This window comes from Heterocephalus glaber, unplaced genomic scaffold (genome assembly GCF_053883595.1).
Source record: "Heterocephalus glaber isolate CG9 unplaced genomic scaffold, H.glaber_assembly_v1.0 deba00001444, whole genome shotgun sequence".
Taxonomy (NCBI): Eukaryota; Metazoa; Chordata; class Mammalia; order Rodentia; family Bathyergidae; genus Heterocephalus; species Heterocephalus glaber.
This window is the reverse complement of record NW_028258297.1, coordinates 11216050-11243925: the sequence shown is the minus strand read 5'-3', so window position 1 is coordinate 11243925 and position 27876 is coordinate 11216050. Positions and strand designations below refer to the sequence as shown.

Sequence of the window (27876 nt, the reverse complement as noted above, 5' to 3'; positions counted from 1 at the left end):
ACAACTTAAAGGAGAAAACGTTTAATTTGTTCATGGCTTCAGTCTGTGATCAGCTGGCTCCAATCCAGAGGCATCATGGCAGAGCAAAGCTGTTTAGTTCATGGTGGCCAGGAAGCAGAGGGAGGGAAAAGTGCCAGAGTAGAAGTGGTGAGGGACCAGATATGCACCCCAAGGCCATTCCTGCATGACTCGCCAGACACACCTAGAAATGTGCTCCGCCAATCTCTGGGGCAGATCTCAAAGCCAATCAAGTTGAAACTCCACCCTGACCACCCCAAGCTGCTCTGTGGGGCTTTCCACATAGCAAGGAGCTGAGGCCTCTGACCAACAGCCACATCAAGTTATGGCCATGTGAATGAGTCACCTTGGAAGGAGATCCTCCAGCCCTAGTTAGCCTGTAGGTAGTTGCAAACCCAGCCAACATCCCAACAGCACCTTTAATAGACACTGAGCTGAGCTGCTCCTAAATTCCTAGCCCATTGTGAGGTAATAAATGTCTCTTGTTGTTTCAAGCTAAGTTGGGGGGAATTTGCTAGGCAGTAGCAGATAACGAATCCAGGTCACCACTCAGAAGTAGCACTCATCATTTTCACTCACATGTGTCATCCTAGCCACACAACCATGTATAGCTGCAAGGGAGTCTGGGAAATGTAGTCTTTATTTGGACAGTAATGTGCCCAGCTAAAACTTCTATGATTTAGCTCCTTTGCTTAATCACCTCTGCAAAGTCCCTTTTGTTATATAAGTTAACTTATTTACAGGTTCCAGAGATTAGGCCCTGGACACTTTTGGGAGTCAATACGCTATCTACCATAATAAAGAAGCTTGCATATGAATGTTCATAGGAGCTTTATTTGTAATAGCTACAAACTGGTTAAATTTCCTTCAATGAATGAGTGGTTAAACAAAGAGTGGTACATCCATATCACAGACTACTACTCACCAATAAAAGGAAATGAACTATGCATGCACACAGCTTGGATGAACTAAAAAAAAAAGTATACTGAGTAAAACAAGCCAATCTTAAGAGGACACATACTACATGACTCCATTCACATAACACTCAAGAAATAACATTATTATAGAGATGGAGAATAGAGAAGTGGAGGTGTTAGGAATGGGGGTTAGGAGGTGGCTATGAACAAGAGCCTTGGGAGATGGTGCAGTTGGTTATCTTGGTTGTGACTATGCATACATAAAGTGGCATAAGTGATAAAATTGCTTAGAACTACACACACACACATGCACACACAGACAAGTGGATGTTTGGTAAAATCTAGAGAAGCTCTGTGGATTGTACTGTAAGTTTCCCAGTTTGGCATCTCACTATGGTTGCACAAGACGTTAACACTAGGGGAGGCTGTGTGAAGGATGCCTAGGTCGCCCCATACGTTTTTCTTTGCTGCTTCCTGTGTCTATGATTAAATCAAAATTTTTAAATTTTGCTTTTTCTTTTAAGTTGCTGGACTGACAGTCTGGAGATGTAGATTCTGGATTCCCATCCTGATTCTTTTCTTAATTTTCAGGTTAAACTGAGGCAAACCCCTTCTCATCTCTAAGACTATCAGCCCATCTGTGAAATGGGGCTTTGGCTTATGTCATAAGTTTTCAAGTGTTTAACAGTGCAACCCTTTAGGATGCTAATGATGAGACCCAGTTGGGCTTCCTACTGCCAGCACCTGGGACATTTCCTGGGTAGACACTGCTGCCAGGACTGAGCTATCTGATGGGAGTCGGTCCTTCAGTGCCCTCCTCCCTTGCCTGTGGGTAGACAACTGAGACCCGCTGCTCTCCACTGGCTTTTAGGACTCCCCAGCAAGGCCAAACTCCAGTTGCCAGCAGCAGGAATTTGCTGGATGGCACGTGCTTCCCTTCCCTGTGTCCCCAGCTCACTCCTTTACCTAAGCTGCCTGGGATTGCAATCCAAATAAACCCATCATCCAGGTCTGCCGCCCTTGAAACCAAGTGAGACTCCCCATATGCAAAACAAGTACCAGCTGCAGCCTCAGGAGCAGGTGGTGGGTGCGGCTATGCTAAGCCAGGGCCTCTGAATCAGGAGGAGGCTGCACCAGAGCAAAGCATGGCTGGAGAGGGAGCCTCACAGACCCAGGCACCTGATGGTGGGACTCCCCCCTCCCCCACAGTGACCAAGTCCCTCAGTGGTGTTCTCTCCATATCGTCCCCTTTCACCCAAGACCACATTCCTTTTTTGACCAAGAAAGTGGCCCAAAAAGGATTGTGGTCACTCTTTTATCGGCCCTGTGGTGGAGGCAGTGGACACAGTTCAGGCACCTCCAGCTCCCAGGGCCCCAAGTGACAGTGACAAGGAGGACATCCCAGTGGCACTGGGGCCACAGCAGGACCTCCCAAACTCTGAGCCAGACAGAAGAAGGAGCCCCATGTGGTGTTCTGAGGTCAGCACCCAGTGCATGCTGGGTAGTGTGGCCCTTGGGAAGGAGCACTGGGAAGGAGTCCAGATACTGATGCCCATGGGCCTCACCCAGGGGTCTTCATCCTCCTGGATGTCCTCAGAGTCTGTTTCTGAGTGTCTCGTCTCGGCCACGTCCGACACCAGGATCACGGGACAGGATATGGAAAAGGGCCTCACAGACCACAAACCATAAACAATTGTGCTGCTCAGCTGCAAGTTATTGTTCCAGGGATTTCTTGAAGCCAAAGTCTCGTCCTTGCTCCAGCTGTAGCCCAGAGCCTGGCTCGGGGTCTGAGGCAGGGAAAAAGCAGAGTCATTGCTTGCTGAATTAATGAACAGGTGAATGAGTGAATGAGTTTGGATAGATCATCTTATGTAACCATTCAATCCAATAAAGTATTGCTAAGGGCCTGCTACATGTCAGGGACAAGACTGGCTTGGGAAAATCACAAATACCAAGACGGGATTTTAACCCTCAAGAGCCAACAGCATAAGGCTTGGCATGGTGGTACATACTGGTAATCCTAACATTCTGGGAGGCTGAGGCAGGAGGATTGCAAGTTCAAGCCCAGCAACTTAGCAATTTAGTGAGACCTTGTTTCAAAATAGAAAATAAAGAAGGGGCTAAGGATATAGTTTAGTGTGAAGGCCCGGGTTTAATCCCCAGTACTACCAAAGAGAGGGCACTAAAGGCTCTCTTCTCAGACTCCACTGAGCTGTTCCCATAAAACTCTCCCAACCCACAGAAACGGTGAGAGAGTAAAGCAAGCTGTTTTCAGCTGCTGAGTGTGGCGATTTGCCCTGCAGCACTGTGTAGGAAGCATTGGGCCTTTCTCCTCAGGGGTCCTCTTCTCTGTTCATCACTGCCAGGCTGTCTTTGGTGCAGTGGGCACGGGCTGGTCTCTGCCTTTCCAGCACCTCTTCTTCCTCTCTATCCAGTTTCCATATGGGGAGCTACTCCCCACTGCTGCTCCCGACGCTACCCTGGGGCTCCAGGGCTTGACACATAACCCTGGATCCAGCCAATCAGAACTCTTCATTCATTTGGCTATTGGTCCTGGGTTCTAGGGTGAGGATGTGGCCCAAACTGGTGCATAGACATAACTCGGGACTGTCTGAGTCTGTTAAAATGATGGGGTATAATTTCTTAACTCTGGGCCCCTGGGCAGAGCAGACTTAAGTGTGTGGCCAATAGGAGGAAAGCTGAGTGGAGGTATGGATGGAGACCAAGGCCCCCTGACATTGCTTGCATTAGCACCTTGATCCAGCCCTGCATGAAACTAGATACCTATCCTGGATATTATGCCGATGTGAGTCAATAAAGTCCATTGTTTCTTTAAGCCTATTGAGTCAAGTTTCTGTCCATTGCAAAAAAGAAAGCCCTGATTAATGCACTCATCTCCACAGATACAGTTCAGTAACACCCTTCCCAGGACACCTTCCCCTAAAGCCACAGTGGTTCCTTCCTGCTCCAGCACTCTCCCCATTCAGCAATTCGCTGTTTATCCTTTCCTTTTGTTTTCAGCACCTTGCCCGAGCCACTCCAAAAGGACTTGAAGCACTTTTCTGAAAGCTTTCCTTTGTGTCAGGCACACAGCATGGACACAAACCAAACCAAACCAAAAAACATACTTTTTGACAAATGCAAATGTTATCAAGGGATGGCTGGCCAGGGATTTAGCTCAGTGGTTCTGGCACCTGCCTCACAAGCGCAAGGTCCGGAGCTGGATCCCTGGTACCAAAAAAAAAGAGAGATGGCTAAAAGGGAAGAAATTCACCAAGCAGCACTGTCTTACTTTACTCATCACTGGGACAAAATACTTTGACACCCACAAGTTAAGGGAGGAGAGGTTTATGTTGGCTCACAGTTTGCAGCGGTTTCAGTTCAAGGCGGGGTGGTGGGGTGGAGGGGAATGGCAGAGGGTTGCTTACAGCATAAGAGGCAGGAAGCAGAGAAAGGGATCAAGGGAGGAGGAGGGAGATCGACCCTTCTGGGCCACACCCCCAGGACCCACCTCCTCTAACCAGGTTCCACCTCCTAGCATTACATTTAGCCATAAACTCTTCAGTGGACTAATCCATTCATGAGTATCACACCCCCATGATCCATTCACCTCCCAAATCCCCACCTATGAGTGCATAAAGGTTTAGGGGACATCTATATAAATCATAACAGGCACTGAGCACCAGGGCATGTTGGGGTCTGTCATATATGCTGTCCTAATTCCTCCCAGCTGCAGAGGCAGCATTTCAGTTAAAAGACTCAGGGGAGAGAGAAGTGGTTCTCAACATTGAGGGAGCATCTACATCTCCTGGAGATTTGGAAACACAGACAGTGCCCCCACCTCATACACACTAGACTGACTTTTTCTTTCTTCCTTTCTTAGTACTGGGTGTTGAACTCAGGACTTTTGGACTGAACTACACCCCTATCTTTTATTTTGAGACAGGGTGTCACTAACTTGCTAAGTTGCCTAGGCTGGGCTTGAACTTGTGATCCTCCTGCCTCTGCCTCCCAGAGTGCTGGGATTTCAGGTGTGCACCACCACATCTGGCTAGAGTTCCTGAGTCAGTAGGTGCTCTGGTTCGAGCAGATCCTCCAAAAGTTCATGTGTTGTAAGCTCAATTCCTCCATGTGACAGCATCAGGAGGTGGACCCATCTGAGTCCTGGGGGAGGCTGATGAATGATTACCTTTCCTGGTGGGTTGGTATAAGATAAGCCCCACCTCTTGTGTTCTACCCCCCTCACATGCTCCTGCTGGCCCTTCCTCTTTCTACCATGAGCAGAAGCAGCATAAGGCCCTCACTAGATGCCAGCATCATGCCCTTGGACCTCCCGCACTCCAGAACCATGAGCCTAAATAAACTTCTGGTATTTGTAAATAACCCAGGTAATATTCAGGTATTCTGTGATAGCAACAACAAACAGACTAAGACAGCAGCTCTCAGATGCACCCAAGAACTTGCATTTTTAACAAGTTCCTAGTATTGTTAAACACTTCCTTACTGCTGGTTGTGGGATCCCAGTTTTAGAACCACTTGGTAAATGCTATAAAAGAAATTACAAATCAGGTGTGGCAGTGCACACCTAATCCCAGCACTTGGGAAGCTGAGGGAGGGTCACTGTGAGTTCCAGGCCATCCTGGGTTACATAGTGAGTTCAGGATCAGCTTGAACTACATAGTGAGAATTTGTCTTAAAAAAAGAGAGAAGAAAATTACAGAACCAAGCTGGGTGTGGTTTTGTATGCCTGTAATCCTAGCAATCTGGGAGGCTGAGGCAGGAGGATTGCAAGTTTAAACCTAGCCTGGGCAATTTAGCAATTTTTTTTTTTTTTTTTTAATAATTGCGGTTCACTTATTTTTTTGTCTTTTTTCATGCAGGGGATCGAACTCGGGACCTTGCGCTTGCGAGGCTGGCGCCGGCACCACTGAGCTAAATCCCTGGCCCTCAAAGTGTTTCTTAAAAGGAGGTGAGGAGGGCCAGGGATTTAGCTCAGTGGTTCTGTCACTTTCCTCCCAAGCGCAAGGTCCCAAGTTCGATCCCCAGTACCCCGGTACCAAAAAAAAAAGGGGTGAGGATATAGCTCAGTGTGAAGACCCTGGGTTCACCCCTAGTAACACAGAAATAACAATAAAAAATATGACAGAACCAGTAAGGGAAATGGAGAATCAGGCCTGGGAGGGTGGCTACATGGCCACGGTCCAGGACAGCTGTAGAGAATGGGAATCCCAGATGCCTGATAGCGCACCACGGTGGCCCTGAAGGCGAAGGCCGCCACCATCTCCCCACCAAGCAAAGGGGTCCAGCAAGGCCCCTGCACTGCAGCCTGTGGTCTGAGTGCTGTCACTGCTCAATGGCAGAGCCCAGGCTTGGGGCTGCTTCCTGGAGAGGACAGGAAGGGAGGTGGGAATCGTCAAGTGGGACATTCCCGAGTGTTGGAAGGGATTCCAGGAATGTCAGGCAGCCGCAGAGCATAAGGAAAGGATGCATCTTAGACACATGAGAGGAAAAAGTTACTTGTGGTGGGGAGAAAATGTTATGTACAACCCCTCTCTTCCATCACTGCAAACTGTGCAATGTACTCTCCTAAGAGGTCAGGTCCTCAGGAGGGTCACTGATGACTTAGAGGGATTTAGGGTTACCTTTATTTAGTGTACATCTTCTGCCCAGCACTGTTGTTAAATGCTTTACCCATAGCAGCATGTTTAGTCCTCATGATGACCTTTTCCAGTAGGCATTATCATCAACCTTTCTTATTTTTCAATACTAGGGATTGAACCCAGGGCCTTTACACTGAGCTACGCCCCCAGCCTTCTTTCTTTCTTTATTTTTAGACATAGTTTTGCTATGTGTCTACATTGCCCAGGCTGGGCTCGAACTTTCAGTCCTCCTGCCTGAGTCGCCCAGAGTGCTGGAGTTACAGGCCTGCACCAGCACACCCGGTAATGAACCCATTTGAGAGATGAAGAAATCAAGGCACGTGGAGCTGAAGCCACTTACTGAAGGCCACACAGCCCATACGAAGTGGAGCTGAAGTGTGAGCCCAGCACGGAAAGTTTGGAAATTTTGTGCTGGGCAAGGATGCCAAACAGCTTCCTGGGTGAGGCTGGAAGATCCAAGCTGCAGACACCTGAAGTGTTCTGCATAAGAGAGAGGGAGACCACACGGAGGCTGAATGTCAGCACCTGGGGAAAGGGTGGTGAGGGCTATGCCTCTGGGAGGGAGCATGTAGGGGGACAGAGTGGTGGGGACTCTATGCAAACCATGCATCCTCTTCCGTAGATTCCCATCTCTCACCACACTTGTGGAGTGCTTTGTGCCTACGGAAGGATGCGTAGGACCCTGCCGTTCTTTTTGGGTGAATACAGCAATGAGCATGAAAGCTATCTCACTCACATTTTGACTATGCAAGGCTCAGAGAGAGGAGGTCACTTGCCCAAGGTCACACAGGAAGTAGATTCTATATCCTGATTTGCACTCTGGTCGTTAGCTGGCCAAGCCTAGCTCTTTCCACGATAAAGCCTGAATGTTTGGTCTGTCACTTCCTTCTCCCCTTGAGAAGTTCCGTTCCAGAAACACCAATCCAGGCCCGTGAGAAGTTCTGGATGGGTTTGGGGGAGGGTGGGCCAGGGGCTTTCCCAAGACTCTGTCCAAAGTCCTCAGAGCCCCAGGGCATCTGATCCCTGGCTTGGGAGAGCATATCACGCTGGCTCCCTGGGCTCTGCCAGCTCCCTGGGGCTCAGTGGCCAGGCTGATAGGGGGCCTGAAAGTGAGCTGACCTGGCCACCTGGCTGTGCCACCGACTCCAGGCCTGTGGGCTCACAACAGCCACAGGAGACTGAGGTGGAGGAGGGAGGCTGGGGTCTCTCCTGTCTCTGACCTTCTCCATTCTTCTGACCCCTCGTATCTCTGGGTCTCTCCTGTCTCTCCTCTCTGTATCTCAGCGTTTGTCTCTCTGTCTCTGGCTCCTCCAGCTCCTCCTGCTCCCTTCCTCCCGCCTGCAGCTCCACACAGTCACCCAGCTGGCCTCTCCAACAAGGCTCCCCAGGGGCCTGGCCGGAAGTGCTCTTTCCCCTCTGACCATCAGCTGGCCTTGGGGACCTGGCTTCCCTCCTGTTCCTGTCCACCCAGCCTGCACAGGGGCCTGCCTGGCCCTCAGGGGAAAGTGGGTTGTCTCACTTTTGAGGGGCTTTACGAGGAAGAGGGCAGAAGGAGAGGGCATGAGGAGAGGAGGAGAGCCCCACTTCCGCAGGGCACGGGGTCCTGGGAACAGAGTGTCAAAGACCACAGTTCCTGTCTGGGAAGACAAAAGGACGCATAAAGGCAAAGGGCTGGGGGTTGAGGGCAACAAGAACTGGAGCTGGTGGGAGAGAGGGGTTCTGCAGAGGCGGGGGAGGGGTGAGAACCACACCCACACCGGCACACAGGACTTCTGCATATTTGTGCCCGGCTCGGCTGACCACTAGAGGCAGCCTGGCTGGGCAGCGTCCATCCGGAGTCAGAGGTCTGGGCTGCGATCCACAGCCACCATGTGTGCCGGCCTTGGGCGTGCAGCAGGCTCCACCCAGCCTGTTTCTTCGCACACGCAGTAGAGGTAAGAGGGCCAGGGGAAGTAGCTCAGTGGTAGAGGGAGTGCTTAGCACTCATGAAACCCTGGGTTCCATCTTGAGCACCAGAAATTAGGAAGTAAAGGAAAAGACCCGTGTAATACAGTGGTTGGCAGTGGGGCTGTAAAGGAGCCAGAGATGGGAGAGGGAACCAACACTACAGATCAATGGCAGCTACAACTGACTCACAAATGTGGTGCCTTAAAACGCACAAATATCATTTAACAGTTATGGATGTCAGGAGTCCAAAGTCTGCCTCACCAGGCTGAAGTCCAGGTGCTGGTGGGGCTGACTCTTTCTAGAGGCTCTGTCAGGTCTCCTATCAGCTCCTGCTTCCTTTAAGGCCAGCTGCTAGCGGCCCTTTGTCCACCACGAAAACAGCAACGTCCATTGCTCTGACACATCGACCCAGTCACATCTCCCTCTGCCTCCCCCCTGAATCCCCCTGCCCAGCCAGGGACCCGTGTGATTACACTGGGCCCACACAGGTCAGCCAGGAAAATTTCCCTACTTTAAGGTCGGCTAAGTAACAACCTTAATTCCAGCTGCCACCTGAAAGCCCCGAGCTGTTCACAAAGTTCCAGGATTAGAACTCAAACATCTTTTGGGGAGGGGGCTGCTGCCTAACATCCTTAAATATCTGCCGCCTGGCTTGTTTTAATCTTCCCAGCAACCCTGGCAGGGGGAAAGCAGGTATTCAGGGTTGTTAATCCATTTCACAAATGTGGAGATGAAGGTTAAGGTCACCACCACTTTTAGGAGGAGAAGCTGCAATGCAAACCCAGGTCTGACCATGTAGCCCCATTCTTCCTACAGGGCCACAACTCTTTGAAGCCCCCAGGACACTGCAGGAAGATAAGACAGAGCTTAATTCATTTAGGGAACCTGGGGCCCTCATTGTGCATGCAGAAAGTGCTGAGAACACAGGATTAGAGTGAGGGTTTGGCCTCTAGAAGAGTGGATAGGGCAGCAGGCACCAGGAGGGCTGCTGATCAGGTATACATGGGCTGGTTTCAAGTTCGAAGCCCAGCTCTGCCCATTCCCAGGTGTGGGTCTGGGGCACAGTGAGCCTCTGCTTTCTCATCTGTAAAACGGGAACAACAGCATTGCCTGCTTCTTGTATAGAGTGATCATGAGGACTAAATTAGATAATGTGGGAAAAGCATGAAGCAGGTACCGCCACAGAGTAGGAACTAGAGCAGTTCTTTACTGATTATCTGTTATTATTATTAGTAGTAGTAGCAGCAGTAGTAGTAATAGTAGGATTCTAACCAGGGTTCTGGAGTAAGCCACCAAGATTAGTGGAGCTAGCATTTGCAAACATATTCTTTTGAGAGAGAAGTAAAAACAGCTTGTACACACCTGTAATCCCAGCACTCAGGAGGCTGAGTCAGGAAGGTTGCAAATTCCAGTCCAGTCTGGGCTACAAATCAAGACTCTGTCCAATAAACAAATAAGTAAACAAATACCTTTATGCATATTTAAATTGTACCAATAAAATTAATTTTTAAAAACCAAAAAATAAATAAATAAGCACCTGACTGAACAGAGGGTCAAAAGCTGCCAGTGGATATCTTAGTTGGCCCAAAGATGAATAAATCCCGAGCAAGCCACTTCTATACTTGGTGCTTCCACTTCTTCATCTTTAAATGGGAAGACAAATTGTGTCTGCCTGGCTTCTGGGTTTGTGTGCATATCAGATCAAATGAGGCCTTTAATCACACTTTGCAGATTGTAAAGAGCCACCTGGATAGGGAGGCTCGGCTGTCGGGCATTTTCTCAGGATCCTTTGGCAGCAGGGTGTGGCTAGCATCTCAGCGCTGAGTCACCAAAGTAATCCACCAGTGAGCGCTGAGAAAGCAGCTATTGTCACGTTGAGCCACTGTCACTCCAGGTGGACAAGGACAGCGAGGTGAGGCTCAGAGTGCTAAAGTGACTTCCTGGGCTCCCCCCTTTTGCAGAGTGGAGCTTAGGATCTGGGGTGGGACTAGGACTCCCTGGTCCTGGCCCTGTGTCCCTGCTGCCCCTGCACCCCACCCATCCCACTTCTGGGGCAGTCTGAGCAAGCAGTCTCTGTCCCAGAGCAGGCTGAGCGCCTTGGAGCCCAGGAGGCCTGAGGGCTGTCCTGGGATCTTACTGCGGGGGGAGGCCTTTGCTAGCTGGTTCCAGCGAATCTTCTAGCAGCAAACCATTTCTCCAAAGGCCACCGTCCTGGAGTCCGACAGACAGGACCCAGAAAAGTGCCAGCTCCTCACCACAGCCTCTGGCCCTCATCTGGCCCAGCGCCTGCCCCCCACCCCCACCCCGTCTGGCCTGTCTCCTGGTGTCTTGCCCCTTCCCTGCCAGGCAGCCCCACAGCTTTGAGCCTTCCGGTTTCCCTCAAGCATCTCACCTCACTGCCCCCCACCCTGGCCTTTACTCCCACCTCCCATCCCTGGAGGCAGTGGACTCTGGCTCCCACACGTACAGACCCCTGCATTTACCTGCTGTGTGCCCTTGAGGGAGTTACTTAGCCTCTCTGGCTTTGTCCCTTCATCTGTGATACGCACAGTCACAGGCCTGTAAGCGAAGTCAATGGGAGTCTCTGGCTGGCCTGCAGCAGTGCCTGGCCCCTGTGCTCTGTCTCTAGCTCACTCTTTTTTTTTGGTACCGGAGATCGAACTTGGGTCCTTGCACTTGTGCAGCGGGCGGTGGAACCACTGAGCTAAATCCCCGGCCCTCTAGCTCACTCTTTGTGTCCCAGGTCATGGGCTCTGCCATGAAGATGCAGCCCTCCCAGAGGTCAAACCTGCTACCCCATGTCCATCTACCCCTCACCCTCTCACCCATCCCCTCCATAAACCGGGATGTAGCGTCTCCTGGGTGCCAGGCCAGGCTGGGCATTATGGGGACACTAAGGAGAATCTCCCTGGAGGAGAGAAGCCCTGGGAAGGTGCTCTTTACCATCCTAGGGCTCCCAGGACCTGATGGGGTCCAGCCTCTCTTGCCAGCCCCAGGTGGCCCTGTGCATTCCTGAGGTGCTGTTGGGCAGTGCAGCGCCCTGAGCCCAGGCCTGTGGGAGCTGGGAAGGTGCAAGGGCGTCAGTTCTGACTTTGCATTGCTCCTCTGGGTCGCCCCTGTTGCTGCAAAGTAAGGCCCCAGCCTCTTAACTCAGGAATGTGAAGCATTTCTTACCACCACTGAGAGGGCCAGAGCAGGGCCCAGGCCTCCTCTCCCAAGCTCTGGAAGGGTCCAAATTGTTTTCAAAAACCACAGGGCTGGAAAGGTCCAAGGGGAAAAGGGAAGAGCTGGGCAGAGATCCCAACTCTGATGACTGGGGGTGGGGGAAGGGGGACTTTTAAAAAGTTATCCCTGGGGCTGCTGGACAGAGTGGAGGCAGGAAGAGCACTGAGCACTGCGCCTCCCACGGCTGAGGGCTGTCCCGGACTGTGGGCGGCTGCTCCTCCTGCCCGTGCCCTTTCCCCGCCAGCTTCTGACTCCCCGGTCCCCAGTAGGGATCCTGTGTTCTCTCCTTGTGACTTGCTTGTCAAGTGCCTCACTCTAGGGCTTCCCATGGCCGGCCAGGCCACTCTCAGATCATTCAGTCAGTAGTACCGAGAGCTGCACTTAAAGGTACAGAGGAGGCCAGGACAGTGGCTGTGTCATGTTCTCTGCAAGATCCCCAGGGATGGTCATATGATTCGGCTTTTCCAGTACTTCTGGGATCACTTTCCCTGGGACCTCACCCTGTGTCCCTGCCTCCAGGCCCTACAATGTCCTTCTCTCTGGGTCGCTTCCCCCTACCCCCTGCTGCTCCCTTTCCCACCCACATTTGCTCAGCTGCCTGGCTCAGGGAGCAGGGGGCCTGCACTCCATTGCAACTGCCGCTTGGCCCAAGTCAGCAGGGCCAATCTCCTGTCACTGGGGACCTGGGTGCAACACAGGTCCCAGGCAATGGCCCCCGGGCCTGCTAGACTTCCTGGGGTGGTTTTCCTCTACTCACCATGACCACATTCCCAGTAGTCTCAAATACACACGGGGGAGGCCAATTTCCCTTGGCCCCTGACTCAGTGGGTAGAACCAATAGGTTAGGGGGAGAGGGGAGAGAATGGAGTTTATAGCAAGGAACTGACATATTCAAATGTGGGAGCTGGCTAAGGATAGCTGGAATGTGTGTGCAGCCTGGAACTGTCATGCGTGGATTGATACTGCTGTCCACAGCTGGAGTCTCCCATCTCCAGGCCGTTAGCTTAATCGCATCTGCAAAGTACCTTTGGCCATGTAACCATGTACAGTGACTGTTTTGAAGGTTTTCCATATTCGGATGTGGATTTTTTTTCTATACTGGGAATTGAAACTAGGGCCTTTGCACTGAGCTACATCCCCAGTCCTGGAGGTACAAACCCAGCACTGACCCCAAACCCTGGCACCCCACATCCACTTAGGAATAATTCTGGGGTGGCTCAGTGGTAGAGTGTGTGCTTTGCATGCTTGAGGCCCTAGGTTCAACCACAGGTGCACATGGAAAAAAATAGGTGCAGGGAGGGGACCCCCGGTCTAGCACCTGATCCCCAAAGCCCCAGAGGCTGATTCATATAATGCAAGAAGCTAGGAAAAATACAGGACGCCTGGCTAAGTTTGAATTTCACATAAAGAAGAAATTTTTTTAGCCTAAGAATGTCCAAAATCTCATATGGGATAAATATATATTAAAAATGAACTTGTTGCTCATTGAAAATACAAATAATTCATATGTAACTGGGAAGCTTATATTTTATCCGGCAACCCTTTAAATGCAGTCAAAGAAAAATTGAGAATGCTATCTATGGGCTACAACGACAAGCTCTCTGTCAGTTCTGCCTGATGTAACAAAATACTTTACACTCGGTAATTTATAAGGAACAGAAAATGGTGGCTTATTTTTCTGGAATCTGGCAAGTGTGAGATCAAAGGAGCAACAGACTGTATGTCTGGTGAGGGCTCATTCCCTGCAGACGGTGCCTTTTCTGTGCCCCTCATAGTTAGCAGAAGGGACAAGGGCAACCAGCTCCCTGATCTAATTGCCTGCCAAAGGCTCCACCTCCTACCATCACACTGAGGGTTGTTTCAACATATAAATTTGGGAGGGAGGGGACACAAGCATTCAGACAATAGCACTGTAAAGATATGTTAAGAAGGAAAACCAAGGTGAGCAACAGTGTGAATAATATGCTTCCATGTGTTAAAAATGTAGAGAAACAACAAGCAAGAGTCAGGTGTGGCGGTGCATACCTATTATCCCAGCTACTCAGGAGGCTGAGGCAGGAGGAGCTCAAGTTCAAGGTCAGCCTGGACAATGTAGCAAGACCCTCTCGGCTCATTAAATAAATAATACAAAAAGAATGTTAGGATAAGCAAGTGGAGGCACAGGCTACTTCTGGGGAGAGGACAAAGGTGGCGGGAACAGGGGTGTGGAGGAAGTCTCGCCTTGCCCCCTTTGCACAATTTGAATTTTGAACCATGTGAATATTTCATCCAGGAGAAAAAATAAATAAATAAGTAACATGATCAGGCAGTTTTGTTCTGACCCGACTCCTGCACCCTTAACCTCCTGCATTCTAGAAATACTCCAGCGCTTGCCTTATCCTTATCAAAATTCCTGTAGGCCCCTGCCTCCCGACTCAGCCTGTCTGCAGCATCCCCTGGCCTGCAGGGGTGGGGTGAGTCACAGCCACCACCAGCTACCAGCTGTTTGCTATCTGCAGGCCTTCCTGGGAAGGGCTCTCTCCAGCTGTGAGCCTGGCACCATGGTCTCTCCCCTTAGACTGTAACTTGCCCTCCAGCTACAGTGTGCCAGGCACTGTGCTGGGAACAATAACATCCTGGCAGGTCTGAAAGAGGGGGTACACAAGGCCAAGGGGAGAAGCAGCCATGTGTGTCTGTGTTTCCCAAGAGGCAGCACCTGGGATGGCTTCCCAGGGGAGATGGCACAGGGGCAGAGGAGGAAACAGGGCTCCAGGCAGAGGGAGCAGCATGAGCAAAGGCCCAGCATCAGGAAGGGAAGTGATACTGGAGAGATGCCTGAGGCTTGCAGTATGGACCTGGTTTGGGGGTGGGGGTTGAACAAGAGCACAGTTCTAGAAAGCTTGTTCTGTGGTCTCCTCAAATTGTCCCTTGCTGGGTTCCTGGAGCCCGGGGCTCACACAACAGTGTCAGCCCAGCCTGGAGTTGAAAGGAAAGCACTCTCCAGAGGAACACCAGGGTCTGCAGACCCCAGTCAGTGGGTCTGATGGGCACAGTGACGCACAGAGCTGGAGGCTGAGAGCCAGGCAGAAGAGGTCAAAACGAGAAGGCTCAGATGCAGGGGCCCGAGCTTCAAGAGCCCCATTCACCTGGGGGAGAAAAGGAGCTCAGCTCCTAGAAGGCCCCACAGCAAGACACACCCCGTACATGCGCTTTGGGACCGTGTCAGCCCCTAGCAGGGCGGCTACAGGTCTAGGTGGGTGGGCCTTTGCACATCCTTACGTCTCATCCAGGTTTTCCAGGTGAGGTGGACAGGCCCAGAGAGGGCCAGAGAATCGTCCAGGCCACACAGCCGGTGAGTGGCATAGGCAAGGCCAGATCCCAGCCCCTGTCTGCCAGCCCCACTCTCACAGAGCCCCCCCAGTCCTCTGCAGGGCTGAAAGCTCAGGCCACCATCCGGGAGCACTCCTGGAAGTGGGGTCTTGCCCAGGGCTCTGATCCTGGGCTGTCCTTGACAGTATAAGATGGGTGCTGTCCCCAGAAGGAGAAAGATTCTCCTGTGGACCTCTGTGATCTGTCACCCGGCTGACTGCCCTAGCTGGACCACCTGATAAAGGCCAGCTGGTGGCTCCTCCCCCAGAACCCGGAGGGATGGATTATGCAGGAGGCAAATGAAGCTCGGGCAGTCCCTGGACAGCAATGGCTCAGCCATGGCAGCTCTGTGCTGCTTCCACGACACCGTTTTCCTGCACTTGGAACAGCGACCCGCCCTGCCGCTCAACACACACATTCCCTCTGGACAGTCTTGACAAGGTGCTGAAATCCTGCCTTTAACTTTCTTCCTTCCTAGTTACCAGAAACACTCCCTTAGGAAGAACAGGCAGCCCCTGGAGGCATTTCAGACATTTATTCTTGAGTGTAAATTAGTTGTCAGACCCCCAGATTGCCAGCTGAATGCAGGGCCCTTTCCTGAATGACACAGGACAGGACGGGACAGGACAGGACAAGACGGAGAGGTCCTGGGCAGGGCTGGGGCTGAGCCCTGGGCGTGGCTAGGTGGGGCTTCCTCTGCAGCACCTGGCCCTGGGCCTGTGTCTAGGTGGCACCTAGGAGGGAGGTCCCCAGGTGGTGGCCTACGGTGATGTGGAAAAAACACTGATTGTGCTGGGGTTCCAGCCCAACCCACCACCTGCCTTAGGCAAACTACTCCCCTGCAAGCCTCAGCAACCTCTCCTGTGAAATGGGGATGATGCCACTGCAGCTCCCTTGCAGCTTCGAGGACTTCACAAGGTGTTCTCACACCCAAAGGAGGCTAAAACCCGCTGTGAGCTCCATCCAACCTGGATCACTGCAGGGGGCTGGGTAAGGGGCAGAGCTCCGCCCACATCTAGCTGGGGGAGGAGCCTAGAGTTTGCATCTCCAGGAAGCCCCCCAAGCTCCCAGATGACTGGGCCCTGCATGTATTCTCACAGAGGATCTCTATAAAATCCTTGAGGTGGGGCACACAGAATGAGGAAAAACATACAACACAAATGGCACTTTCGTAGCAACTTCCCTCTTACACCTACCCCTCAGCTGGACAGAGGGGGCCAGGCAGGAAGAGAAGTGAAGGATGACAGGCCCGGGAGCCAGTGGTCAGGGCTCCTGATGCTCTCCAATTCCTGCCCTAGCAGAGCTGAATCTCCCTCACGATGACAAGCACACTGCCGGATGTGTCATGTGAGCCACCTTACATAATCGTTCCTGCGAGTCTGTGAATTAGGTTATCAATACACCCATTTTATGGTTAAGGAGCCCATGACAGACAGAATAATGGGTCCCAAGATGGCCTCAGTCCAATCCCTGAAACTGTGACTAGAACCTTACGTGACAGCAGGACCTTTGAGAGACACGATTTCGTCAGGCATCTAGAGATGGAGAAATGATCCTGGGTCATCTAAGTGGACCCACCTAGGTCACAAAGACCTTGGTAAGAGGGAGGCAAAGGCCCAGAGAGCCAGAGAGCCAGAGATGTGACAATGAATCAGAGGCTGCAGAGGAGGAGGAGTGGGCTGCCAGCTAAGAAAGGTGGGCCCCTCTAGAAGCTGGAAAAGACAGGGAGAGATTCTTACCTAGAGCTTCCAGAAAGAACAGTCCTGCCTTCACCTGGATTTTAGCCCTGTAGGCGTCATTTTGGACTTGAAATGATGAATGATGAATTGCCTTCTTTTAAGCTACAAAGTTGGTAGTAAATTATCACAGTGGCCATAGAGATTTCATCTAAAACCTAAGGTGGGGTGGTGGGGTGAGACGCAAATACAGTCTTCCTGCCTGCAGAAACTGTGCGGACTCCCACCCAGGAGTTGATTCAACAACAGACCAGGATCAGAGGCTGCAGGTACCAAAACCAAGGAGCGCTTTCCTTTGGGGTGAGTAGAGGGAAAGTTAGCTGTTTTAAATGTCAGAACGGTTATGGGATAATAGGAATATTGTTGGCTAGGTACAACAAAGAGTTTCCATATTTGGACCAACTCCAGTTGATGAGAACTGGCTGCCTGAAGCTCTGGGAAGAGATGAATCTTTGTTTTATTTTATTTTATTTTTGGTACTGGGAATCGAACTCGGGTCCTTGCGCTTGCGCAGCAGGCGGTGAAACCACTGAGCTAAATCCCCTGGCTGGAGACGAATTTTGAGGCTGAGTCCGGGGTCTGAGGGAAAGGGTGCTGGGATCGACTGGCAGTGCCTGCCCTGGGCTGCCCTGGAAGAGGAGCCATGGCTGCTGCTGTTGATTCATTGAGTTGCTCCAGGCTAGCTGGGTCTGACTCTTCTTGTTCCCAGGGTATAGCAGTATGCCTGGAAGGGAGGAAAGAAGGAAGGGAAACAGGAAAAGAGAAATCAGTTTCCATGGGGTCCAGGACTGGGGAAGATGGTTGGACTCCCAGAGTGCAGAGCTTCTGATTTACCCTCTCAGCATCTCCTGCCCCTGTTTCTGATCAACCCCTTCCTTTGGGGACTGTCTTGAGGTAGGAGAGGAGAAATAAAAACAAATAGGATATAACATTTTAAAATAGAATATTAAAATTGTATTTTTAAAGAAAGACTGCAGCTTCAGGACACAAAAGTTATTCAAGCTTATTTCCTTTCCAGGAAATATTCCCAAGGGTCTTAAAGACAAGCCTGTAAACTTGGGATCTGTCCCTGTGTGTTTCACCTGTACACTGCATTCCCTCCTACTGACTCCCATGCTCAGGAAGCACTGTGAATGGCGAGTGAGCATATCTCAGTTTAAAACACCTATCAGTGGTTTGCCTCTTAGCATAAGCCCACCATATGGGCAAATGGGCAAATGGACAAACCCCATAGACACTTGGACACATAGCCTATATACCCTATCGTAGGGACACCCTGTAGTCCCCATAAATATACCCCGCTTGAAGCCACACACCACCTCTCTCCCTCCACAGGGCCCACACTCTCTCTTTGAATGCATACTTTAAAACTCCCACCTAGTAAATCTCTCTGTGCCTCTCACTGAAAAATTCTTTTTCTGTGATGGCAGTCAGAGAACCTTGCAACCTTCCCCTTGGTTGGGGTGAGTCAAGGATTTCCATCTTTGGTTTGGGGACCTCTGTGGACGCTATCTGGTGACAGACTTAGTCTGTTCAAACTGCCAAACAACAGATGTTTATTTCTCACAGTTCATAGTTCAAGCGGCTGGAAATCTAAGCTCATGGTGCTGATAGATTCAGTCCCTGGTGAGAACGCTCTTCCTCCTAGATGATGGTCTTCTCACTTCTTACTGTAAATGGTAGAAGGGGTAAGAGAGCTTTCTCAGGGCTCTTTTATAAAGGCACTAATCCCACTCTCATGACCCAATCACTTCTAAAGGCCCCACCTCCTATGCCACTGCCTTGGGGGTGAGGATTTCAGCATATAAATTTGGGGGTGGAATGGGCAACACACACTACTGCAGTGATCACCCCTCTGGTATTGCATTTGGTTGTGATGGGACCACCAATCCCAGGGACAGGCCCTGACCCATAACAATCCAACTCTTCCCCAGAAGTTGAGCCTTGAGTGAGACTCAGAGAGGGAGAGCATTGTGAGTCATGACATCTGAAGGCCACATCCTGAAGATCCAGCCCCCAAACTCAGCCAGTGATGAAGAGATGAACCCAGTCTGCGACTCTTGAGCCTGAGCTCAGATGCTCCTAACCCTAAAACCATCTCTTCCAGGAGCAATGACCAAGGGCACAGAAACCACCTGGCCCAGGGAAGAAGTGTCCCTGGGAGTTTGCTGCCCTTTGAACATCTGGCTCTTCCTCCTTCCAGCAGCTCAGCAAGTTGAATTCCAATCCAAGCCTCCACTGCCATTTTTATTCTGCTTAATTACTCAGAATCAGTTTCCAAGGCTGGAAATCAAAGAGCCCAAGTCAAAATGACAAGGTCTCAGGGAAGGAAGAGCAGGCCAGCAATCAGAGCTGTTTACCTTTGTAAAACCTCAGTGGTCAGGACCTGAGAATCAGGATGGGTGTCCCCATGGCAGGAATGCACTGAAACAATGGGAATGGGAGACAGAATCAAGGGCCTGTGACCAGGGAGACTTGGGTGTGACCCTGGACAGTCCTTTTGTTCTCCAAAGCCTCCGTGTCCTGTCTGTGAAACATGCTGATAAGAATCTTTATCCCACAGGGTCCCTATCAGGCACTTGGAGAAGATGTAGGAAAAGCACTCAGCACAGTATCAGACCCAGCAGCATGACTTCTTCCTTCTTAGGATGCTGGCACCCCTGGAAGAAATGGACCAAGACGCCAGATCCTATCTCTTTCCCCTCTGTGAGGCTCCCCAATTGCAGACACAGGACTTCAGCTCTTGCCCCCAAAAGCTGCAGGTCCAGATGGGGATGAGGCACTCACATGGAAAAGGAAATCAACTGAGCAGGCAGAGTGCCACAAAGGCCTAGGGAACCGAGACTGCCCTGGGCGGGGGAGGACACCTCTGCCTAGATTTCAGGCCATATCCAGGGTCTCCAGAAAGAAAGGCCTAGAAGCCACTCTCCTAACCCTGAGGCCCCAGGGAAGCAGCATGTTCCTGGTAGAACACTGGTCCCCACAGGCCTTATCTTCCTCCTGTCAGTCTTTTAGGTGGGGAGGGACACCCCACACTCCTAGAAGAGAGGCCAGGGCAGCATAGGCTCAGAGCCGGAAGGGCCCTAGGATGTCACTGTCCCACACCGTTGTTCTGCAGCCCACACAGGGCAGGCCCGTGGTAGGGTCCTTAGAAAGTGAGGGGCAGAAACACAGCAGGATGCAGGCCTCCCAAGCTGGGGTTCTCGCGAATAGGACATTTCTGTAAGCCTTTGTGCAGACCACCAACATGGAACAATGGAAAGAAAAAGTGACGGATTTACAGCCAGAGGCCCTGAGTCTCCAGTCCTCTCTGAGACTAGTTCCTGTGTAATCTGAGTGAGCTCTTGCTGCTCTCAGGGCCTCAGTTTCCACATCAGTGAAAGGAGGGGTCTGGATTCCATTTCTAAGATCCCTTCTGGCTCGACTGTTCTGAGAGTTAAAGGCCAGGAGTTGGTGCCACCTCCCCACCCTGTTTCCAAAATCTTTCCCAAAGCCTCAGAGAACTCAGGTGGAAGAAAAATTTGGACAGAGGCCTGGATGGGAGAGAGTGTAGGGACTCTGACCCCGTCTCCACCCCCTGCTAAGCCAAGATGCCGGGCCTGCAGGCGAGGTGGCCATCCCCACGATGGAAGGGAGGAGCGGCCTCCAGGGATGGCACAGAAGCTAAAACCCAGCAGCTGGGCCTTCAACCACCTACTTCCCAGCCCATGGCCTCGAGACTGGTGGCCAAGTGGAGGCTTCTCGAACTGAGGGTGGAAGGCAGGGAAGAAACAGGGCAGAGGAAGTGGCCTAAGATTGAGCTGTTCGCTTTGTCTGAACCTGTCCCCTGAGAGCCAAGCCTGCAGCCCTAGGGTCTTCTGATGATGGGGAGCAGGGGGTGGAAGAGGTTGGTGGACCTGACCCCACAGCCATTCCTAGATCACTAGGTGTGGGACTGGAAGGATACTTAAGTCAATGTTTTTCAAGTTGCAGGTCAGGACCCTCCTGGTGGACCTTGAAGTTAATTCAGTACTTTAATTAATTAAATCAAAATGACTAATGATGATAGTGTTAAAATCAAAGAGACAATATATATGACTGCCTCCTGAGTAGTAAGCATAAATGCTCTCCTGAAACTGGTTTAAATTTTTGTCTTGTGCCAGGTTGTGATGTAATGGATTTCTTGCTCCTGGTCCCAGTCACAAAGCCTCGAAAAGCCACCGCCTGAGATCACGAACCCTGGCCCTTTTTTTGCCAGCAGGAGCGGGAATTGGCTGCAGCTCCCCTCCCGAAGCTCCTTGCCTACACACCTGGCCACCTGCTCAGGGGCCCCATCCCAGCAGCTGCACACACTCATGCCTCTGTGTCCTTCAAACCCTCCCTTCTCTCGTACTCTCTTCGTCCAAACCTGCCTGGATCCAGGGCCGCCTGTGTAAATGTTGCACTGTCCCCCAGAGGTGCCAGGCAAGATGGCCCTTTCTTTACAAGCACTTTCCCCCTAAACCAACTAGTTCCTATCAAGTTGGCCGCTCTAATTTGTGGATGAATTAAGCAAACGAGTGAATGCACAATGGATCAGAAGCTGAAGTGCTCTGGGCTGGGAGATGGGTGCAGAGGCTTGCTGTGTTAATAGCCAGTAACAGCCAAGCACCTACTGTGTGCCTGTACCTCACAGCTCCTGGGGACACGAGGCCACCAGGAACCCCAACACGGAGATCCACTGGGCTGCCAAGGGAGCTGATGACCCCGTACAGCCATCAAGGAAGGAGTCACCAGGCAAAGGGCCAGGCAGGGTGGGGTCAGGTGGGGGTCTTCTAGGCAAAAGAGTGGAGCTTACTTGGCACCGAGTAAGTCCTTTGTAGCACATGCCACTTGTCTTACCGTTACACTTTGGTATTTAACTCCCCCTAGACTAAACTCCAGGACAGGGCGAGGACCAGATGGTGCCTTCTGGGCTGAGCATGACAGTTCTGGCAGCAGCCTAACTCATTAAACATTAACCAGTGGAATATTCAGGAACCTGCAGGTGGCTCAGACTGGCCCCAGGTAGAGAGTGTAAGGAGGAAGCTGCAGTGGAGCGCTGGGAAGAGCCAGGCTTTCTCCATCTGGCACTGGGGAATATGGGGGGGGGGTGCGGTCCTTAAACAGGAAAGACACAGGTAGTCAGTCATGGTTTAGAATATTCCTCATACTCTGGGGTCCGCAGCAGGGGCTGCACCAGGCAGGCAGCGAGAAACAGGGCCGCAGTTACCCAGGCGAGGAGGCTTGAGTCTAGAGGCAGTGGAGTGGTGCGCTCTGAGAAGGCATTTGGGAACCCCAGGTGTGTGCCACCGAGGCAGAGCAGGCTTCTGGGCTGCAGGCTTCCAGGCTGCCGGGCTCCAGATGGGAAGAAGACGCCCAGTTAACCCACCCCACAAGGGCACAGGGTGGTCCTGGGAGGCGTGTGCCAGCCCATCACTGGTACTAGCACATTCCAGAGTTTAACCCTTCTGCCCTCACACTTGTATTTTCTTTGCCTTTTTAATCAACTCATGTGTTAACACATTTATATACTTTAAAAGTGAACATTAGATAGAGCACAGGGGTAGAGTGCTTGCAAAGCATCCGAGAGGCCCTGGGCTCAATCCCCAGTGCTATAGATAAATAAAGTGATTATTAGGGAGTCATATTGTTCTCTATACTCTTGTGTGTATTTTCAAGCATTTCATACTAAAAATATTAAGTGAATATATATCTGTGCATGAATAGTAATTCTAAACTCTCTATGGAAGCTCTAAATCATAAAAAATAGTCTTGTTAAATTTGCCTGTCTCCATCTCCCACCCAAGGAACTCAGTATAAGACTTTTCTTTTGCTAAAAAGGAAGACTGCTAGACTGCTAGGCAGTGCACACCTGTAATCCTAGCACTTTGGAAGGCTGGGGCAGGAGGATCACAAGTTTGAGCCCAGCCTGGCAACTTAATGAGACCCAGCCTCAAAAAAGTTTTTAAAGGGCTGAGAGTGTACAAGGCCCTGGGTTCAATAACCATACTGGGTGTGTGTGGAGGGGGGAGCTTGCTCTGGGCCCATTCTTCTTGGCCCTGAGATTTACTGAAACATTAAAAATATGTACCTTGCTGGGGTTTTTTGGGGGGTGGGGGGTTGGTACCGGGGATCGAACTCCCGTCCTTGTGCTTGCAAGGTAAGTGGTGGAACCACTGAGCTAAATCCCCAGCCCCACCTTGCTATTTTTAAAAGCTGCACAAATGCCTCCTAACACTGGCAAACAAGACCACGGGCTGAGGCTGCTCTCTGTCACAGACACAGGTATTCGGGAGTCCTCTCTGCCCCTTGGGGACATGGACCTTCAGGGATCAACCATTTCATCCATTTATCAAGAACTAGTAAATAACATCACCAAAAACATACGGAAAGTGTTAACTACAGTAACACGCAACACTCACTACAGCCTTGAGGAATGAGCTCATTTCACAAATGAGGAAACTGAAGCACAGAGAAATAAGTAGCCCACAGTCCCCAAAGCCAGTAAGCAACCTGGAGAGATTCGAACACGAGTCCTGCAACTCTAGTGCCAGTTTTTACTACTCAGCTTTACGGTTTAGATAGATTCACATTTTTGAATCCTGAGTTCAGGGCTGACTACTTAGCAGGTGCCCAGTGGGTCAGCTGTCCAGGAAGAACGCTGATTTCCCTCCCATCTTCACCCCTGGCTTTTGGGTGGTCCAGCACTCCTCCCTTCCTGGCCAGAGAAGCCCACCCGCTAGCTCCGCGGGTATGGGGCTCTGCGCGGGGGTGGGGGGGGCAGGTGGGCGGGCCAGGCGGTGGGCGGGGCCCAGTTCCCTGCAGGAAGCGGGAAGCGGCCTTGGAAAGGTCCCTCGGGCGAAGCCTGTGACGACAGCCACTCCTCTCCGCTGGGGCGCGTGGCGCCGGCCTTATACGGTCAGGCGCAGCGCAGAGGGGCGTCGCCCCAGCCGGCCCCGCCCCGATGCCCAGGCCCGGCCCGGCCCGGCCCTACCAGGGCTCAATTTTGGAAACCCGGGCTTGCCTTGACCTGGCCGGCCTAGGGCGCCGCCTTGCCTCTGGGCCGTTTACCCTGCACCCCTCCGGCCCCAGGTCCTCACTAGGGGTGGGAGGGCAACTTGAAAGGACCGCGCCTCGGAACACTCAGTCTCGGATCCTGAGGGTGAGCCTCCCTCTACGCAGTCGGCCTTTCTGTACCTGACGGAAAGAAGCCTCTAGCCCGAGGCTGAGCCCCTGACCCAGTTGAACATTAGCCTCCTGCACCAGTGTGTGGTCACTGCACCCTTCTTGCCGGGGTTTAACCATTACAGGAAGCCCACCGGAAGGCACTCGTTGGTCACCTTGCTACTGCCTCGTCCCTCCAAGCTCTCCTGGCAGCCCAGATCCCTAAATTGCCAGGTCTGTCAGCTGCTCCCCTGCTATTCCCGCTCACTCCTCGAATCCCTCCTCAGCCTCCCAGCCTCCCGAAGGATAAGTGACATCCCTTGGTCAGTACACGGGCCTCTGTGAACTTACTGTCCCCTCCTGCACCCCGCTGTTCCAGGTGTCCCAACCTTTGCACTTGCCAGTCCCCCAGGAAAGGAGCCCCTTGAGTTCCTTGCACGAACTCAGACACCTTCCAGAGAGACCATTTTTAGCATCCTCTTCCTAACTTACAGAGATTATTTAACCTTTCTGATCACCACAGGAGTTTTGACCTGCTCCCTCTTGGACCTGGGCTAGTTAAAGCCTTTCTTTTCTTTTCTTTTCTTTTGTACCGGGGATCGAACTCATGTCCTTGTGATTTCGGGGCAGGCGGTGGAACCACTGAGCTAAATCCCCTGCCCTTAGAGACTTTCTTTAGGCAGCCTGGTGGTCCTCGCTCCCAGGAGGTCACCATATTGTGTGTGTGTGTGTGTGTGTTTTGGTACTGGGGATCGAACTCTGGACCTTCCACTTTCGAGGCAGGCGCCGGAACCACTGAGCTAAATCCCCGGCCCGAGGTTCACCATATTGATGCCAGACTTAGTGCAACCCCTGATGGGTATAGCACATTACAGCTCCTAACTCCTGAGCTAAGCAATCTTCCTGCCTCAGCCTCCCAAGTAGCTGCGAAAGGCATGCACTGTGTGCCCAGCTGATTCACCTTTCTGAGGTTCAATTTCTTCTTCTGCAAAATGAGGGTAAAATAATCCCCACCTTACTGTTTTTGTGAAAATCCAGTGAGTGAATGTTTGTGAAATGCTTACGACAGTGCTTGGTAGCTGCTAATCTTCCTGTGCTCTGGTTACCAGTGCACGTGCTGAGGGTTCCAGGAGTTGGGCTCCTCTCCTAGCTGGGCATGCCTGGTGCCTGGCACACAGAGGCACTGAATTAGTGCTTGTGGGGGAGACAGAGAAGAGGAGATCCTCTCTAAGGCCTCATGGCACCTGGGAGGGACAGAGGGTAGATGCTTCTGGGGCATCAGGAGGTGGATCAGCCACTTCCAGTGCCGGGATGAGTGGCAGAGTCAGCGCCAGGGTGACCATCATATGCCTCCTTTAGCACTGAATGTCTTGTGCCCCAGGAATCTCTCTGGTCTCAGGCAAATTGGGGTAGGGGTCACTCCAGATCAAGATCCCAGCCTAGGCCCTCAGGACTGCCCTCCTACCTGCTGCCCTGGGCCAGCCCTCTTAGAGATGCGCTCTCCTGCATGAAGGCCTGGGGGACTTGAAAGACTCCCTAAAATACTCTTAGCACAAAGGGGTGGGATCTGGGTGTGGTGGGGGAAGCCTGTCATCCCAGCCATGGAGAGGCCTGAGGCAGGAGGATCACCACAAGCTCTAAACTTCGCATCAAGACCCTGCCACAAACAAATGGGCAGGGTGGGGGTGGGGTGTGCAGACCTGGGGGCAGGAAGGCCATTCACCCTGACAAAGACCCACAGGGCAGTTTTTTGCCAAGCCCTCTGCCCAGGGCTGGCACTCAGCCCCCCTCTGGGCCTCGCTGTCTGGTGGGGCACAGATGTGTGGATGCAGTGCCCCCAAGGCTGGTTCATGGATCGCTGGGGAAGGGGCTCACTCCTGACTTAGCCACTCACCAGCTGGCCTCAGGTCTGTCCCCTCCCCTCGTGGGGCCCGGGCGTCCTCTGCCATGCAGTGGAGCAGGAGCTGGTCTCAGAGCCCTTCCTGACTTGAGGTTCACGACCCAAGCAGCAGATTTCTGGGAAACGCAGCCTCTAGAGAGGGACCTGGAGGCTGAGCTTGCCTGAGTGGGTGGGGGCAGCCTGACAGCCCGGCCCCACTGCACAACCCACAGCCTTGTCCTCCCAGGATGAGCCACCCAGCTGCCGCCCACCTGCCACATCCTTCTGGGCCACTGTCCAGGAAGCTGGCCTCTGCCTGTCCCCCACAGCCCACAGGGACCAGGTCCGGGCATGGAGGCCTCCCTCCTTCCCCTTGGCTGCAGAGGAGGCCCTGCTCCCAGGCCTGAGGTTTGCCCTGCTGAGGCTCAGTGGTCAGGGCCAAGTGCTGAGCAAACGCTGTGGCCACCGGGCAGCCAGTCCCCCACCTGTGGCCGCTTTAAAGTCACTCCCAGGCTGCATGGAGCATGAAGCAGCCATGGGACAGAAGGTCCTAGCTTAAAAATCACTTTCACCCTTGACCTCCTGGACAGCCTCAGTCTAGAGCAGCCCAGGAGTGGCCCAGGACCTCAGAGCCACCTCTGAATGTCTCTCCCTTGCTTGCTGGACGGTGCTGGGCCGGGCCCTACCCTCTTGGGGCCTCCTTCTCCCTCTCCTGGTCCAGACTGGGTGGCCTCCTTCCCTATCTCAGCATCCCAGGATCCCAGAGATGGGAAGTGGGATGCTGGAAATGACATAGAAACCACGCATACCTCAGTTCACAGGACAGGAGGAGCAGTGGCTCCAACACACTGTCCAAGTCAGCAGATGGGGAGGCGGGGCTGAGACGCCCTGGAGAGGAGCAGGGCACTGGTCGGCTCGGCCCAGAGCAGCTCTGTGCTGAGGTTACCTGCTTTGCTCCTCCATCCATCCGCAGGGTGCTGCAGGGCCCCGTGTGCCAGCTCCGTGAGAGGTGGGGAGGAAGGTGCTCAGGGAGACGCAGAGGCCGGCATCCCAGGAGCAGCCCTTGCTTCCTCGGGCTGAGTCACACTCACCACAGCTGAAGAGGCCTGTCCTCCCGTCCCACCGCAGACCCCAACCTGAACCAGATCCTTCTGAGGACTGCTACCTCGGACCTGGCTGCCAGGAACACCAGAATTCAGGGCCTGGAACTTTCTTTTCCTTGTTTTTTTTGCTGTACTGGAGATGGAACCCAGGGCCTTCACACTAAGCTTCATTCCCAGCCCTTTTTCAATTTTTCTTTTATTTTGAGACAGGATGTCAACGAGTTGCTAAATTGCCAGGCTGGGCTTGAACTTTCCATCTTTCCTGACTCAGCCTCCCAGAACACTGGGGTTACAGGCCCGGGCCACCATGACATCCTGGGGCCCTGGAACTTTCTAAGGCAAAGGTGGAGTGGACAAAGAGGTGACTGGGGGTGGGGTAGAGCTGCCCAGGTCCCAGGACATTCCTGCTGCTCAGCCTCCCCGCCCCCAAAGTAAACTGGCAGGTGGGAGGTGCAGGTGGAGCCTGACTCGGGTTTCAGGCTGGGGACACTCCTTCCCTGCTCTCAGGACAGTAACACGGTCCCTTTGCCCTGGAAATCTCACTTCTGTAAACTCTAAGAGGAGAATAAGCTCTATGCCCAAACATGTTTGCTCCTACCTCATTTACAATGAAAAAGTAATTAAGAGAAAGACACCTAAATGTCCCACACTGGGGACAAGGGTAACAATGTGCCCCTGGCTGAGTGACCTCCAGATCAGAGAAGTACAGTGCACTGGGAGTAGAAGGCTGGAAGAGGAGGGCAGTGGTGTGAGAAGCAGCAGGCAGATGGAATTAAATCCTGCTCTGCCCCTTCCTAGCTGTGTGCCTGGGACCATAACTGAAATCCCTGTGCGCTGTTGTTATAGACAGCTAAGTTAGGTAGAAATATTATAGTCAGA

General features: G+C 52.3%; 2 long non-coding RNA genes across 2 annotated transcripts; one reads left to right on the top strand and one right to left on the bottom strand.

The window, feature by feature from the left end:
• Positions 1 to 5: 5 nt before the first annotated feature.
• On the bottom strand, positions 6 to 10548 carry LOC110349394 (uncharacterized). The gene is made up of 3 exons (XR_002395314.2): positions 10080 to 10548; positions 9905 to 9980; positions 6 to 2722 (listed from the first exon to the last, which is right to left on the bottom strand). It is a non-coding gene; the product is annotated as an uncharacterized LOC110349394 (long non-coding RNA).
• On the top strand, positions 8260 to 22588 carry LOC110349393 (uncharacterized). Its single transcript, XR_015452312.1, has 4 exons — positions 8260 to 8529; positions 17060 to 17151; positions 19415 to 19557; positions 20994 to 22588. It is a non-coding gene; the product is annotated as an uncharacterized LOC110349393 (long non-coding RNA).
• Positions 22589 to 27876: the final 5288 nt, after the last annotated feature.